Source organism: Anthonomus grandis, chromosome 10, assembly GCF_022605725.1.
Source record: "Anthonomus grandis grandis chromosome 10, icAntGran1.3, whole genome shotgun sequence".
NCBI lineage: Eukaryota > Metazoa > Arthropoda > Insecta > Coleoptera > Curculionidae > Anthonomus > Anthonomus grandis.
The window spans coordinates 24,965,915-24,978,356 of record NC_065555.1 but is presented as its reverse complement, the minus strand read 5'-3'; the positions used below and the strand labels follow the sequence as shown (position 1 = coordinate 24,978,356).

The 12,442-nt window shown below is 34.6% G+C and overlaps 1 long non-coding RNA gene across 1 annotated transcript in view; it reads left to right on the top strand.

Moving 5' to 3' along the window:
• LOC126741680 (uncharacterized) overlaps positions 1–12,145 on the top strand; it is a 126,993-nt gene extending 114,848 nt beyond the window's left edge. The window contains exon 3 of the long non-coding RNA XR_007662281.1: positions 12,001–12,145. This is a non-coding gene — a long non-coding RNA (uncharacterized LOC126741680). The remainder of the gene's footprint in view (positions 1–12,000) is intronic.
• Positions 12,146–12,442: the final 297 nt, after the last annotated feature.

Here is a 12,442-nt window from a genome sequence, read left to right as displayed (position 1 = left end):
CCACTTTTTTGTTTTTAATCAATTTTCTTATGTTTTTGCTTAGACTTAGCAGTCTAAACTTATTAGTTTTAATTAAAGAGTTTAAAGAAAAATAATATTTTGCCAAAAAAAACCTGAAGGGGACAATTGAAACAAGATATAAATAATTTTACGGGGACGGTTAAAACATAATTTATAGAAGGCTTTTGGTATTATTTTTGCGTAAACTGATTAACTGATTGTAACAAACTCTCTGAGGGCTACTATTTTGTTATAAAATGCCACGTGAAAGGGTCAGGAAAACAAATAGAGGTACCAAATCCAACTTGGTTTACGAAAATGCGTATAGGGAGGTTTTTGAAAATGGAGCATCCGTAAGGTCTGCGGCAGATTTGTTTGAACTGAATCATGTTACATTAGGCAGATTTATTAAAAAAGAATCTATTGAACAAGGGTCCACTGAAACTATAACAATGGGATATAGGTGCGTACGACGAGTATTTAACGTTGAGCAGGAAAAACCTATTGTTAAATACATAATAAAGGCATCTCAAATATTTTATAATATTTTTTGATAAATATCTTTATATATATTTTTTATATATTTTTTTTTATATAATTTCAACGGTCTGTCGCCAAAAGAAATATGTAAACTAGCCTACCAAATAGCCGTAAAATATTCATTAAATATGCCAAATACATGGACTAAAAACTCATTGGCAGGAGAAGATTGGTTTTTCGGGTTTATGAAACGTAATCCTGAACTATCAATCCGTTGTCCCCAGGCTACAAGACTTTCAAGAGCGGCCAGTTTGAACCCAACAAATGTACAACTTTTCTTTGACAATCTTGCCACGGTAATAGAAAGATATAAATTCCAAGCAAAGAACATTTATAATATAGACGAAATCGGTGTTGCGACGGTACAAAAACCTGCTAAAATCGTAGCAGAAAAGGGACGCAAACAGGTAGGGGCATTTACATCAGGAGAACGTGGCACTTTGGTTTCAGTGGCAATAGCGGTAAATGCAATTGGAAATAGCATACCACCAATCTTTATCTTTCCAAGATTAAGATATCAGGATCATTTCGTTCGTGACGGTCCACCTGGGTACATTGGAGCAGGAAATGCTAGTGGATGGATGCAAGAAGATGAATTCTTGCTATACTTAAGACACTTTCAAAAACATACCAACAGTTCAATTGAAAATAAAGTTGCTTTTAATAGATAACCATCAATCTCATGTAAGCATACCATGCTTGGACTTTTGCAAAGAAAATTGCATTATTGTCCTCATATTTCCCCCACACTGTTTGTTGTGGCTTGCGCTACTTCTACCCACTACTATGGTCGAAGACCACACGTCAATTACGGTCCTCAGGAGGTGACAGAAGACAGACAATCTCGATCTCATCACGACACGCCAAGCGTGCAATCAGTTTATTTCATTATTTGTTAATTAAAATAATATAACTATTTTAAAAACAGTTAAGAATAGTGTCATTATAATAATACAGTCCACTACACACGTACATTGGTCCATACGAGCGGATGCAGTTCATCTGTGGCAGAAAGCAGTGTGAATGTGCGGGTAAGAACCCAAATCTAACCTAAAATCCGTTTCATCATTTTTCCTCGCGGCTCGCGCCGAGTCAAGTTACGACCGTCGTCGGTTGTTCTTGACAGCGTGGCGTTGACGCACTGTTTTGCGGCGTGCGACTATTGAGGTGGATAGAGCAGCAATTGTTTTATTCATTCAATTTAATTTACATTTTAATTTCTTTTAATTTGCATTAATAAGCATATAACATGGCAGAGTTAGAAGAAAAATTAAAGGTCAAAAAATTGGTCAAAAATTAAAGGTCCATAAAGGTCATAAACTTGAGCAACGTTTACAGGATGCCCAACAATTAATTAGTCAGTTTGATGACGCGCAAACTGAGATTGAATGCGTTTTAGAAGATACTGATTTAGAATTAATTGAACGCGAACAGTTTAGTAACAGGTTTTATAGCATTTTAACAATAGCTAAAACAATAACAGAAAATAATTCTAGAGACGAAAACAGTGATACTGCTAGTCGTGCTTCGGGACACGGTTCTTTGTCAGATATAACTGATGCGGTGAAACTTCCTGAGATTAAGTTACCTAAATTTGACGGCTTATTTCAAAATTGGTTAGAGTTTAGGGACATTTTTCAATCACTGATTCATGAAAACAGCAGAATTAACGACATTCAAAAATTTCATTATTTGCGAGCCTCTCTTGTGGGTGCAGCAACGCAAGTAATTCAGTCAATTGAGTTTTGTGCTACTAATTATGACGTGGCATGGAAGAACCTATGCGAAAGATTTAATAATACAAATTTACTTATTGTACGTGTGTAGTGGACTGTATTATTATAATGACACTATTTTTAACTGTTTTTAAAATAGTTATATTACTTTAATTAACAAATAATGAAATAAACTGATTGCACGCTTGGCGTGTCATGATGAGATCGAGATTGTCTGTCTTCTGTCACCTCCTGAAGACCGTAATTGACGTGTGGTCTTCGACCATAGTAGTGGGTAGAAGAAGCGCAAGCCACAACACTTATACAGAATCACATTCATGCAATTTTTAACTGCCGAGCGGTTAATACAGAGTCAGCCTTTGAAATTAGAAATTTAAGTGATAATCTGTTCAAACATCTTACAAGCTTAAAACAATTAGGTGAACCAATCGAATATTGGGATACATTAATAATATACATATTTTCATCTAAGTTGGACACTAGCACATCGCGAGAATGAAAAAGGCTTAAAGCAAAACAGCAAACGTCTTGTACATTAGACTTTTTTAAGAATTTCCTAAAAGAGAGAGCAGATATACTAGAGAACTTAGAAAGTAATTTAAGAACGAAGCAAACATATTTAAAACAATTAAAACAGTTTAGTTATGAAAATAAACGTACATAGAAAACATCTCGAGGACTTAGTACAAATACGAATGAAAATATTAATAAGTTGAATTTTCACGGTGCGCAACATGGTGCTCAACCAAAATATACGTGTTTTTTGTGTAACGAAAACCATAACATTTTCTATTGTGCAGAATATTTGAAGCTTTCGGTAAAGGATAGATTGTCAAAAGCAAACGAGCTTAAGTTATGCATTAACTGTTTAAAACGAAATCATGCTCCTAAAGACTGCAAATGGTCAGGTTGCAAGATATGTAGTTTAAAACACAATACGTTATTACACGGTACAAATGGGCATATTAAAACCAATATCACAGTCAATCAAGAAGTTGATAATTCAAATGAGCTGGAAATTAATCATATTACTTGTACTGTTGCATTAGCTCAGAATGCACTTCTTTCTACGGTGCAGGTATATTGTCGCGATATATTCGGTAATTATATAACAGCACGTGCTTTGTTAGATTGTGGTTCACAATCAAGTTTCATAACGCTTTATGTGAGAAATTTAAATTACCAACTATACAAACCGATTTAACAATAACAGGTATAAGTGATAAAATTGCACACTCTACGAAAAAATGTCAGGTAAAAATTCAGTCAAAAATTAACACTTTTTCTCTTGATGTGAGTTATTTCGTCCTAAGAAAAATAACAAGCGACTTACCGGGAATGATCATTAATCATAAAGCGTTAAAAATACCGCAACATTTTAAACTTGCAGATCCTGAATTCGATATTTCGGATAAAATTGATTTACTACTGGGAGCCGACGTTTTTTGGAATCTCTTAACCTCCAGAAAACAAGAGCTTGGAAACCAGGGCCCTATCCTGCAAAATACTAAAATAGGATGGATAGTGTCTGGACCTTTAACGTTTGTTAAAGATTTTACGATATGTAATCTCAGTAAAAACGTTTTACTGCAAAATCAGCTAACTAAGTTTTGGGAGCTAGAGGAAATCTCAAACAAAAAACCTCTTTCGAATGAGGAAGCCTTATGCGAAAAACATTTTATTGATACGTTAGAGTACTCAACGGACGGAAGATTTATAGTGTCTTTACCTCTTAAAGATTCGCCAAAGAAGCTTGGAGGTACTCGTGACTTAGCAATCAAACGTTTTCTCAGTTTAGAAAGAAAGCTCTTATCCAATGAGAAGTTGCGAACATTATATGTTGACTTTTTACAAGAGTATGAACAATTGGGTCACATGACAGAAACAGAAGATAATTTAGATAATGGTAAGCCAGAATATTATTTACCTCATCATGGAGTAATTAAAGAAACAAGTAGTACAAGTAAACTACGCGTAGTATTTGATGCTTCAGCGCCCTCGACAACGGGGCTATCATTGAATAGTTTACAAATGACCAGTCCAATAATTCAATCTGACTTATTATCAATCTTATTGCGCTTCAGAATGCGAGCCATTGTACTCTCAGGTGACATCAAAATGATATACAGGCAGGTATTAATAAATCCTAAGGAACGAAACTTGCAAAAAATAGTTTGGCGATCGAATCCAAATGAACCTATTAAAACTTACCAATTGAATACGGTGACTTACGGCACTACCGCGGGGTCATTCCTAGCAATACGTTCCTTATATCAAGTAGCAATGGAATGCAAGAATGAACATCCAAAAATTGCTAAAATTATTAAGGAAGACATGTACGTGGATGACTTACTGACGTGCGTAGATTCACAAGAAGAAGCAGAATATGTCGTTAATACCATTTACAAGGTTTTACTAAAACGTGGATTTGGATTACGTAAATGGCAATCAAACTGCTTAAACACGCTGGACAGACTAATGATCAAACGAAAGGTAACTTGTCAAAATCCAAATTTTATTGCTCTATATGGTTTTGCAGATGCATACGAGGCCAGTTATGGGGCCTGTATATACATTTTATCGAAAAACAATGACGGTATCAAGTCTAAAGTAGCTTCTCTTAAGTCTTTGACGATACCGAGATTGGAGTTATGCGGAGCATTAATTCTAGCTCAGCTTCTTACTAAAGTCTTAGCATCTATTGATATAAATATTAATAAGGTTTATTGCTAGTCAATTCCGCAATCGTCTTAGCATGGTTAAAGACGTCTCCAAATTTGTTAAAACAATTTGTTGATAATCGCGTTACGGAAATTCAGAAACTCACTAGTGAATTTACTTGGAATCATATAGGATCCCAGGAGAACCAGCGGATCTTGTCTCACGCGATTTGGAACCTAAGCAATTAATAATTTCAGATCTTTGGTGGCACGGACCAAAATGGCTATTTTTAAGTGAACATGAATGGCCAATTAATATCAATTTTCTTACAAACAATTTACCGGAAATGCGACAATGTGTCCTTATAACAAAAACAAGAACGCATTCATTTCCTTTTGAACGATTTTTAAACTTGACAAGAATAAACGTGTCACAGCATATATTTTTAGGTTTGTAAATAACGCAAGAACACCTAAACATAAACGGCAGTATTCGTATCTTTCCTTAGACGAAATAAATTATGCTTTTAACAAGTTAATCAAATTGTCCTAATAGGAATCTTTTCCAGATGAAATTCGAATTTTATCTTCTAAGCATCAGCTTCCAAAAACAAGTAATATACTTAGCTTGCTTTCTTTTATAGACGAGCAAGAAATTTTGAGAGTTGGAGGGCGGCTGTCCAACTCAGAATATTCATTTTCGAAAAAATATCCTATAGTGCTCTCTTCAAGTCATGTTTTAACTAAATTAATTATGCGCTACGAGCATGAACGTTTATTACATGCAGGACTACAATTATTGTTGTCACATGTGCGAGAGAACTTTTGGCCCATTGCAGGACGTAATCTTGCACGTAAAATAGTTCACAACTGCGTAAAAAGCTGTAGATCCTCAATCCTCAATCCATTCAACCAATAATGGGCGATCTACCCGCAGCAAGAGTGCAACAAGCATTGCCCTTTATAAAAGTAGGGGTTGATTATGCAGGTCCTTTCCTGGTAAAGGACCGACGTGGAAGCGGATGTAAGATCTTAAAGAGTTGGGTTGCTGTATTCGTATGCTTAAGTATACGTGGTATACATTTATAATTGGTTTTTTCACTTAGCTCTGAGAATTTTTTGCAAGCATTTACCCGATTTATTAGTAAACATGGACGACCCTTAGAAGTTTTCTCAGATAACGGATCAAACTTTGTTAGGGCTAATAAAGATCTCCAAGCCATGGGTAATTTTTTATGCATAAATAGCAATCATATTTCTGAATCCATTCAAAACTTGGGCATAAAATGGCATTTTACCCAGCCAATTCACCTCATTTTGGTGGTATTTGGGAGGCGGGAGTAAAGAGCTTCAAACATCATTTTAAGAGAATAGTCGGTTCATATACATTATTTCTGTTCGATCTGCAAACTTTAGTTGCGCGCATCGAAGCAGTACTTAATTCCCGACCACTTTTCCCTCTGAGTTCCGATCCCAATGATTTATCCCCTCTAACCCCCGCACATTTCCTCATCGGAAGATCAGCAATGACGATAGCACAACCTTCTATGATGCATTTGCCGGACAACTGACTTTCCCAATATCAATTGGTGCAAAAGGTTCAGGAGCAGTTTTGGAATCGTTGGCATCGGGAATATATAAATGAGTTGCAACAGAGGCGAAAATGGAAAACTAACAAGGGTAACCTTGAACTGGGATATTTAGTTTTGGTTAAAGACAGTAATCTACCACCCATGAAGTGGCGTTTGGAACGTGTTTTAAAACTCGTTCGCGGAAAAGACAACGTAAATAGAGTGGCTTCAATCAAGACTATGGACGGGATAATCAGTAGGGCCATTGTTAGACTCTGCCCACTCCCATGTTGAAAGCCCATCCTTTCAAGGCGGGGGACATGTTGTGGCTTGCGCTACTTCTATCCACTACTATGGTCGAAGACCACACGTCAATTACGGTCCTCAGGAGGTGACAGAAGACAGACAATCTTGATCTCATTACGACACGCCAAGCGTGCAATCAGTTCATTTCATTATTTGTTAATTAAAATAATATAACTATTTTAAAAACAAATAAAAATAGTGTCATTATAATAATACAGTCCACTACACACGTACACTGTTCACATGAACTACAACCTTTGGATCGATCGATTTATGGTATATTTAAAAAAGCTGTAAATTCAACTTGCGATTCTTGGATGAGAAACAACCCAGGAAAAACGATGACAATTTATGACATCCCCAGCATCGTTAAACAGAGTCTCTCTATGGTTTTAACACAATCTAACATTGTTGCTGGATTTCAGTGCACGGGTATATGGCCGTCTAATCGAGATATTTTTACGGCTTTAGATTTTGCCTCCATCATATGTAACTGACAGACTAGCTCCCGAAAATTTGCAGTTAAATATCCCCCAAGAAGTCCAGGCAGTACGTTCAAGAGAGAATAAAGATTTAAGCAGCACTGATTCTTTTCCAAAATTAGTAAATTCTAACTCTTCAAGAGCGTCAATGAGCGGAACTGTTTCGTTAGAGCCACCAAGCACCCCGCCTCCAGTTGCATCTACAAGTGTCCAGTTAGCCTCTAACCTCTCTTTGGATGTGTTTTCACCTTTGCTAATAAGGCCGTTACCAAAAGAAAGCTACAGGGAAACGCAAAAGTAGAAAATCCACCATTTATACGGACACTACAGAAAAAGATGCTATTCAACAAGAATATGAAGCAAAAAAAAAGAAGAAAGTGAAAAAAAAAATTAGTGATCCAAAAAATACATCAAAAACACTAGTGTCCAAAAAAACTCGTCAACAGAATAGTCAGGACGATAGCAGCTGTGACAATGAAGACTGTTTTTGTCTAGTATGTTTGGAATCGTATAGAAATAGCCGTTCAGGGGAAAAATGGGTGCAATGCATTGATTGCCACCAATGGTCACATGTAGAATGCACTCGTCAAGAAGATTTGTATGTCTGTCATAACTGCATGGCAGAATAAATATTCTACTTTGCTAATTTATCTTTATTTCAGCATTAGGATAATTATTATGTTGTTTTAAACTTTTGAATAAAAAATTTGGTTTTATTTAAGTGTAAAAATTATATGTATCAATGTTTTTTTCTTTGTATTTCTAAATTGAATGTTATTTTAGTATTAAAATATATATTTTGTTTATTCTTAATGGTGTGTCAACTGTCCCTGGTATGTGTTTAAACAGTCCCCGTCTCCGGGACAATTGAAACAATATACAAGGGTATATGTTTCCTTTAATATCTTACAGGCATTATATAATTAGTAAAATAACCTGATTTAAAATATACAAGGAATTAATAAATGTCCTTGTAAAAAGTTTTTTAGCTGTAAATATGATTTTCTCTGAAAGAAAAAAATAAATAGTTGGAAATTGTTTCAATTGCCCCCGGTCTTCCCTACATCTGTCACTTTGTACCGTCGGGTCACATAGGACAAACTTTACATAATTTCATGTTGGTATTACTTGATCTTGGATAGCCACAAGAAACCCTTTACTTTCGGGAAAAAACTGTTGGGGAACGCAAGTTACTAATTGGCTTAGTCAGCTGCTTCTCTATGTTGGTCATTCCTCTTCCTCCCATATGTCGACACGTTCGTTTTACGGCACTGCGCGGATGACGCTTATTGGCTTTCATTAAGAGTGTTCTAGTCTTTCTTTGCAAGTTTTCGATGTCCATTTTTATCCATCCTATAATACCAAAAGAGTAAGTTAGTTGAACTGATTCCATAAAATGTATTAATAGCATTAAATAAGTTTCAGCTATTCAGACTTGTTTTTTTAAGAAGTCGTCGCATTCTTGTAATGTATTTAGTAGCCAGCTCATTCTTTATAGTTCTCTAGTCTGTTCTTTGTGCCTGCTTTATTTCTACATAATTGTAGGATTCTTCTTCATCCATAGCATTAATTATCTGACCGTTTTCTAAAAGTCATCTGATTGTAGATTATCCTTAATAATGTTCACAGTTCAGCATAATTTTCCACTATTTTAAGCATCAGTTCTAGTTAATTTCGTATTGCCGCAACAATTTTTAAATCATCCATATAAAGTAGATGGTTTACTCTTATTAGTTCTCTATTATCCTTTTAAGGCTAAATCCGTTCCTAGTTGAATTGAGTTAGCTAGAGAGTGGGTTCATGAGAAGGCAGAACCAAACTGAACTTAAGGAATTTCCCTGGAATATAGTTCTACTAACAGAAATCATATTAGTTTCATTAGAGTTACCATTAGGCATCTGGAGTTTTATTGATGTTTCCCAAGATGCCATAGTGCATTCTAAAAAGGAAATTATGTGGTTATCTATTTTGTACAATTTAATTACATTAATAATACATTTATGTGGAACTGCATCAAAAGCTTTTTAGTTGTCAATGTATGCTACAAAAAGGTTTCTCTTGTTGTTAAATGCCTAATTGCAAACAACGGAGTCGATAATTAGCTGTTCGTTACACCCCATAGCACTTCTGGTACATCCTGTCTGTTGAGCCGCTATGATGCTATTCTGGTCACAATGTCTGTAAATACGTTTTGTAATGCAAGATGTCATTAGTTTATAGAGTCAAGGTAAGCGTGTTATTGGCCGATATTTAACCGAATTTTAAGTGACAGGAGGTAAGTGGTGCCGTCTCTTAAAAAATTTGGAAAATTCTGAGGATAAGCACATCGTTTAAAAAGTCGGTCAGTTGATGTGTTGACCACAATTTCTTAATCCAGTAATTTTGAACGTGATGTGGACGTGGAGCTTTCCAATCATCTAGTTTTTTATGACGTTAGCGACTTCGTCAACTGAAAATGGTAAAAATGCCATTTGATTATATGTTGGACACTTTACTCATTCTTTATCCAGCCATTCAGTGTTGAGGTTGCAGTTATTAGAAATTTTTAATTGAGTGCCTTAGAACTTCTCGATGTTTTCCTTAATGGGGTAAATGCTAATGGCAGTGTTAGTTGGAACTATGTCGTTAAGCTCTCGATAAAATTGCTTCTCTAAGCGTTCAAAAAGTAAATGATCTTGTTTTCTTTTATTACTAAATGTATACCTTTTTATATACCTTAAAAATAGATCACTTCTGTTTAAGGTTATCTAGACATGTTCCGGAGTACAGTTTTCTGATTCTTGCTATGTATGTTGTTGGGTATGACATACTGATATATTATGGGCATTATTATTATTATTAATATTATATATAGAATTGTTTTTTTGAGACCTGTAATTACAATTGTTAAAACCGTCAAATAACTATGGCATACTACATTAGATTTGCAGTTAAGTTAAAATAAAAGTAAAGAAAGTAAAATTTATTGGGTAAACTTGGGTGGAGAAAGATAAACCATAAATTAAAAAAAAGTAAACTTTTTAATTTTATTTGTTGGTATTTTCTTACTGGTAAAATTTATTAAAGATTAAAAAAAATTGTATTTATGAGGCTACGAATACGAAGAATTACGGCTTTCCGCTAAGGCACTACTAAAGAACAATACGTTAATTGTTAAAAACGTTTGTTAGTAGCCCAAATTATTTTGCCACTATTTTAAAGCCTGGAACTTTTATGGCAAGTTAACACGAACGATCTAATACATGCAAGAACGCTATTACTGATTAAGTTCAAGATAAAATAGTAGTTATATATTTCTCTGCTTAAACTTTCTATGTATGCTTTGTCACATAAACGGATTAATTATTAGCCTCCGTTAAGATAAGATAACCGAAAATAGCCATAAAAAGAGTTCTATCTTTTTACAATTTATAGGCGTTTATAAATAGCAAGCATGTACTCGCATTGGAGAAAATATAAGCTTTACGTGAATTTAAAAATTATTAAGTGAAAATATAAAAGGTATGAAATGCACGGGGGCTCAAGAGCTAGAGGATAAAAGTCATTACTACTATTTATGTTTTAATGTTGGTCAATAAACCTTTACCTGGCCTTAAGATAATAAATGTTTCTGTGGGTCTTACTAAAAGTACTTGCCACTCAACTTGATGCATAAAAAAATGTTCAAAAATATTTAATGAAGGACCAGAGATGCTAACCAGAGTCATATATACCCATTGGATAGCATATACAGGGTGTTAATAAATAAGTGCGACAAACTTTAAAGGGGTAATTTTGCATGAAAAAATAATGACAGTTGGCTATATAAACGTATGTCCGCAAATGCTTCGTTTTTCGAGATACAGGGTGTTAAAGTTTTTCTTAAAAATAGACGATTTACTTATTGCTCTAAAACCGGTCGAGACATGCAAATCATATTTGAAGAATTTAAGTAATGATCTCAATTTTTTCAAAGAAAAAAATGATACGCCACTGATATATTTTAAATTAAAAATAATTTTTGAATTCCTTGTTCAATTTGTGACATAAAACCTCTCACCCTTTTTTCGTATGTGGCGCCATTTTTATGCAAAAAAAACATCTTGACGCGTATTTTTCATTTTTTTAATACATTATTAAGAACTATCTAATACAACATTAAACCAAAAAAATAATAGAATATAACTATACTAAAATTTTAAATAGGCGCAAAGCTAAAAGAAGTGTCCAAATTGACCTCCCTCAGACGATACACAAGATTCAACTCTTCGCCTCATTGATTCTCGTAAATATTCCTAATGTATTTCTTATTATCTCAACCGGCTATAATTCGACTCATCAGGTCATCAACATTTTTGATGGGAATGGATTGAACTAATGGCTAAGAAAACTCCAAATGCAAAAATCAAGAGGATTTAAATCTGGTGATCGAGCAGGCCAATATTCTGTACCTCCCCTACCTATCCAACGATTTGGAAATGCTGTATCTAAGTGACTACGTACATTGATACTAAAATGGGCTGGTGAACCATCATGCATAAACCATAACTGTTGCCTCAGCTGTAGAGGAATTTCTTCAAAGAGAACAGGTAACTTTTCCTGTAAGAAATTAAGGTAAGATTCTCCTGTTAGGCATTGTGGGAGGAAATATCGGCCGAATAAATGATCGTCAATTAATCCAAGCCATACATTTACTGAAAACTGATGCTAAAAATGAGCCTTAAAGATTCCATGTGGATTCTCCTTAGCCCATAAGTGATTGTTATGGAAGTTTCGTATGCAATGTCTTCCAAAAGTAGCCTCGTCAGTAAACAAAATACCATTTAAAAAATTAGGAATTTGCGCGATTTGATGAAGAATCCATTGGCAAAAAAATAGACGCTGAAAAAAGTCTCTAGGTAGTAGAGCTTGTACACGTTGAATATGAAATAGAGACAAATTATTTTTTTAAAGAATTTCGAATGCAGTGAAGTTGCTTACATTCAATATGTTGACAATTTTTCGAGTACTTGTTTCAGGTGACGGGGTACTCTACATCCTGGATACAATTTGGCATACAATCTTCGACCTTGCCAATCATTTCCATTACTTCGGCAATTTTAAATTTTTTCATTTAAAGAAAAATTAATTATTTATTAATAACAACTAAAAGCTTAATAGTAAAGGAA